Below are 6,143 nucleotides of genomic sequence, written 5' to 3'. Positions count from 1 at the left end.
ACTTGTTGGATGGGGTTTGTTAGAACTTCCCAACCTCTTCTATGGATCTCATGTCGGATCTCCGGATACTCATTTCTCTTGAGTTTGAAAGGGACCTCGGGGATCACCTTCTTCTTGGCCACAACATAATAGAAGTGGTCTTGATGAGCTTTGGAGATGAATCTTTTCATCTTCCATGACTCGGAGGTGGAAGCTTTTGTCTTCCCTTTTCCTTTTCTAGAGGATTCTCCGGTCTTGGGTGCCATCAATGGTAATGGAAAAACAAAAAGCTTATGCTTTTACCACACCAAACTTAGAATATTGCTCGCCCTCGAGCAAGAGAAGAAAGAATAGATGAAGAAGAAGAAGAAAATATGGAGGAGAGGAGGGAGAGGTGTATTCGGCCAAGAAGAGAAGAGAGGGTTGTATTGTGTGAAAATGAGGAAGAATGGAGGGCTTTATATAGGGAGGGCAGGGGGGTTAATTTCGGCCATATAGAGTGGGTTTGGGTGGGAAATTGATTTTGAATTTTGAAGGTAGGTGGAGTTTATGAGGTAGGTTTATGGGGAAGAGTGTTTATTGGGAAGAGAGGATGAACATTGAGAAGAGGGAAGAGAGTGAGTGGTGGTAGGTGGAGATCCTGTGGGATCCACAGATGCTGAGATGATCCTATGGGGTCCACAGATCCTGAGGTGTCAAGGAATTGCATCGCTGCACCAATTAGTCATGTAAAATGCCTTTGCATGCAATTCTGGCGTTTAAACGCCGAACTGATGCTTGTTCTGGGCGTTCAACGCCCAGATGCAGCATATTTCTGGCGTTGAACGCCAGCCAGATGCTTGTTTCTGGCGTTCAGTGCCAGCTCTTCTTCACTGTGCATTTCTGGCATTCAACGCCAGATCCATGCTCTGTTCTGGCGTTGAACGCCAGCCAGATGCTCCTTACTGGCGTTTAAACGCCAGTAAGATCCTCCTCCAGGGTGTGCTATTTTTTTATGCTGTTTTTGATTTTTCTTCAATTTTTTCAGTTGTTTTTGTGACTCCACATGATCATGAACCTATGAAGATATATAACTAATAAAAAATATAATTAGATAAATAAAAATTGGGTTGCCTCCCAACAAGCGCTTCTTTAATGTCAATAGCTTGACAGTGGGCTCTCATGGAGCCTCATAGATGTTCAGAGCATTGTTGAGACTCCCCAACACCAAACTTAAAGTTTGGATATGGGAGTTCAACACCAAACTTAGAATTTGGTTGTGGCCTCCCAACACCAAACTTAGAGTTTGACAATGGGGGCTCTAGTTGACTCTGTTTTGAGAGAAGCTTACTGTGCCTCTTTCCCATGTTTACAGAAGGATGTCCTTGAGTTTTAAACTCAAGGGAGTCCTCATTCAATTGAAGGACTAATTCACCTCTGTCAACATCAATCACAGCTCTTGCTGTGGCTAGGAAGGGTCTTCCAAGGATGATGGATTCATCCTCATCCTTCCCACTATCTAGGATTATGAAACCAGCAGGGATGTAAAGGCCTTCAACCTTTACTAACATGTCCTCAACTTGTCCATAAGCCTGTTTTCTGGAATTGTCTGCCATCTCTAATGAGATTTTAGCAGCTTGTACCTCAAAGATTCCCAATTTCTCTATTACAGAGAGTGGCATGAGGTTTATTCCTGACCCCAGGTCACATAGAGGCTTCTCAAAGGTCATGGTACCTATGGTACAAGGTATTAGGAACTTTCCAGGATCCTTGGTGTACGAAATTGTGATCTCAGGCAACGGCACCAAAAACTCTGTACGCACGTCTTAATAAATCGTTTTTCATTCACAACTTCGATACAACTAACCAGCAAGTGCACTGGGTCGTCCAAGTAATAAACCTTATGTGAGTAAGGGTCGATCCCACGGAGATTGTTGGTATGAAGCAAGCTATGGTCATCTTGTAGATCTCAGTCAGGCGGATATCAAATGGTTATGGAGTTTTCGAAAATAATAATTAATAAAAAGAGAATAAAGATAGAAATACTTATGTAATTTATTGGTTGGAATTTCAGATAAGCATATAGAGATGCGTTCGTTCCTCTAAACCTCTGCTTTCCTGCTATCTTCATCCAATCAGTCTTACTCTTTTCTATGGCTAGCTTTATGTAAGGACATCACCATTGTCAATGGCTACTTTTCATCCTCTCTGTGAAAATGGTCCGATGCGCTGTCACTGCATGGCTAATCATCTGGAGGCATCACCGTGGTCAATGGCTGCAACCTATCCTCTTGTGAAAATGGTCCAAATGCTCTGTCACGGCACGGCTAATCATCTGAGGTTCTCGATTATACTGGAATAGGATTCACCCTCCTTTTGCGTCTGTCACTACGCCCAGCACTCGCGAGTTTGAAGTTCGTCACAGTCATTCAATCCTATAATCCTACTCGGAATACCACAGACAAGGTTTAGACTTTCCGGATTCTCATGAATGCCACCATCCACTTTCGGGGCCCACTTGGTGTGTGCTTGGGCTGAGCTTGAATGTTACACGTGCAGAGGCTCTTTCTGGAGTTGAACATCAGGTTGTAACGTGTTTCTGGCGTTCAACTTTGGTTTGTGACGTATTTCTGGCGTTTAACTCCAGACTGCAGCGTAGAACTGGCGTTCAATGCCCTTTTGCGTCCTCTAAACTCGGACAAAGTATGGATTATTATATATTTCTGGAAAGCCCTGGATGTCTACGTTCCAACGCAATTGGAAGCGCGCCATTTTGAGTTCTACAACTTCAGAAAATCCACTTTGAGTGCAGGGAGGTCAGAATCTAACAGCATCAGCAGTCCTTCTTCAACCTCTGAATCTGATTTTTGCTCAAGTCCCTCAATTGCTCAGTCTCAAGTTTTCACTTGACACCTTCACGCCACAAGCACATGGTTAGGGATAGCTTGGTTTAGCCGCTTAGGCCGGAATTTTATTCCTTTAGGCCCTCCTATCCACTGATGCTCAAAGCCTTGGGATCCTTTTTATTTACCCTTGCCTTTTGGTTTTAAGGGTTATTGGCTTTTTGCTCTTGCCTCTTGGTTTTAAGAGCTTTTGGCTTTTTCTTCTTGCTTTTTCTTTTTATTTTTTTTTTCGCCTATTTTTTTTGCAAGCTTTTGTATTCACTTCTTTTTCTTGCTTCAAGAATCATTTTTATGATTTTTCAGATTATCAAATAACATGTCTCCTTGTCATCATTCTTTCAAGAGCCAACATATTTAACATTCTTAAACAACAACTTCAAAATACATATGCACTGTTCAAGCATTCATTCAGAAAACAAGAAGCATTGTCACCACATCAATATAATTAAACTAAGTTCAAGGATAAATTCGAAACTCATGTACTTCTTGTTCTTTTGAATTAAAACATTTTTCATTTAAGAGAGGTGATGGATTCATAGGACATTCATAGCTTTAAGACAAAGTTACTAAATACTAATGATCATGTAATAAGACACAAACATGGATAAGCACTTAACATAAAGAAAACAAAAAACAGAGAATTTAAGAACAAAGAATGAGTCCACCTTAGTGATGGTGGCGTTTCCTTCTTGAGGAACCAATGATGTCCTTGAGCTCTTCTATGTCTCTTCCTTGTCTTTGTTGCTCCTCCCTCATTGCTTTTTGATCTTCTCTAATTTCATGAAGGATGATGGAGTGCTCTTGATGTTCCACCCTTAGTTGTCCCATGTTAGAACTTAATTCACTTAGGGAGGTGTTGATTTGCTCCCAATAGTTCTATGGAGGAAGATGCATTTGAGGCATCTCTGGGATCTCATGGTGATGAGCTTCATACGTTTCTTGAGATCCATGAATGGGCTCTCTTGCTTGCTCCATCCTTTTCTTAGTGATGGGCTTCTCTTCCTCAATGGGAATGTCTCCTTCTATGAAAGCTTCAACTGAGTAACATAGATGGCAAATAAGATGAGGGAAAGCTAGCCTTGCCAAGGGGGAGGACTTTTCGGCTATTTTGTAGAGTTCAAGGGAGATGACTTCATGAACTTCTACTTCCTCTCCAATCATGATGCTATGAATCATGATGGCCCGATCCCCAGTAACTTCAGATCGGTTGCTAGTGGGGATGATGGAGCGTTGGATGAACTCTAACATCCTCTAGCCACAGGCTTGAGGTCCAGTCTTCTTAGTTGAACCGGCTTGCCTTTGGAGTCAATCTTTCATTGAGCTCCTCCCACACATATGTCCATGAGGACTTGGTCCAACCTTTGATTAAAGTTGACCCTTCTAGTGTAGGGGCGTGCATCTTTTGGAGATGAATCTTTCCATCTCCCATGACTCGGAGGTGGAAGCTTTTGTCTTTCCTTTTCCTTTTCTAGAGGATTCTCCGGTCTTAGGTGCCATCAATGGTAATGGAAAAACAAAAAGCTTATGCTTTTACCACACCAAACTTAGAATATTGCTCGCCCTCGAGCAAGAGAAGAAAGAATTGAAGAAGAAGAAGATGTGGAAGAAAAACTAGGATTATGAGGAGGGAAGGTGGGGATCCTGTGGGGTCCACAGATCCTGAGATGATCCTGTGAGGTCCACAGATCTTGAGGTGTCAAGGATTTACATCCCTGCACCAATTAGGCATGTAAAATTCCTTTGCATGCAATTCTGGCGTTTAAACGCCGAATTGATGCTTGTTCTGGGCGTTCAGCGCCCAGATGCAACATGTTTCTGGCGTTGAACGCCAGACAGATGCTTGTTTCTGGCGTTCAGTGCCAACTCTTCTTCACTGTGCATTTCTGGCGTCTGAACGCCAGGATGCTGCTTGTTTCTGGCGTTCAACGCCAGATCCATACTCTGTTCTGGCGTTGAACGCTAGCCAGATGCTCCTTACTGGCGTTTAAACGCCAGTAAGATCCTCCTCCAAGGTGTGATTTTTCTTCTGCTGTTTTTGATTCCGTTTTCAATTTTTATATTTATTTTGTAACTCCACATGATCATGAACCTAATAAAACATGAAATAACAATAAAATAAAATTAGATAAAAAAAAATAAAAATTGGGTTGCCTCCCAACAATTCAGAAGAAGAATACTCATCAGAGCTCATGAAGGGCGTAAGGAGGTTCAATGGAATCTCTATGGTCTCTAGATGAGCCTCGGAGTCCTTTGGTTCCTCAAATGGAAACTCCTTGTTGATCACTGGACGTCCCAGGAGGTCTTCCTCCTTGGGATTCACGTCCTCCCCTTCCTCTTTGGATTCGGCCATGATGGTTATATCAATGGCCTTGAACTCTCCTTTTGGATTTTCTTCTGTATTGTTTGGGAGAGTACTAGGAGGGATTTCAGTGATCCTCTTACTCAGCTGGCCCACTTGTGCCTCCAAATTTCTAATGGAGGACCTTGTTTCATTCATGAAACTTACAGTGGCCTTAGATAGATCAGAGACTAAATTTGCTAAATTAGAGGTATTTTGTTCAGAGTTCTCTGTCTGTTGCTGAGTGGATGATGGAAAAGGTTTACTATTGTTAAACCTATTTCTTCCACCATTATTAAAGCCTTGTTGAGGCTTTTGTTGATCCTTCCATGAGAGATTTGGGTGATTTCTCCATGAGGGATTATAGGTGTTTCCATATGGTTCACCCATGTAATTCACCTCTGCTATTGCAGGGTTCTCAGGATCATAAGCCTCTTCTTCAGAAGGCGCCTCTTGAGTACTGTTGGATGCAGCTTGCATTCCATTCAGACTCTGAAAAATCATATTGACTTGCTGAGTCAATATTTTGTTCTGAGCCAATATGGCATTCAGAGTATCAATTTCAAGAACTCCCTTTTTCTGAGGCGTCCCATTACCCACAGGATTCCTCTCAGAAGTGTACATGAACTGGTTATTAGCAACCATGTCAATGAGTTCCTGAGCTTCTGCAGGCATTTTTTTTAGGTGAATGGATCCACCAGCAGAAGTATTCAATGACATCTTAGCTAATTCAGACAGATCATCATAGAATATATCCAGGATGGTCCATTCTGAAAGCATGTCAGAAGGACACTTTTTGGTCAGTTGCTTGTATCTCTCCCAAGCTTCATATAGGGATTCACCTTCTTTTTGTCTGAAGGTTTGAACATCCACTCTAAGCTTGCTCAGCTTTTGAGGAGGAAAGAACTTGGCTAAGAAAGCCGTGACCAGCTTATCCCAAGAGT

This window comes from Arachis ipaensis, chromosome B10, assembly GCF_000816755.2.
Source record: "Arachis ipaensis cultivar K30076 chromosome B10, Araip1.1, whole genome shotgun sequence".
NCBI lineage: Eukaryota > Viridiplantae > Streptophyta > Magnoliopsida > Fabales > Fabaceae > Arachis > Arachis ipaensis.
This window is presented reverse-complemented; position numbering follows the sequence as displayed.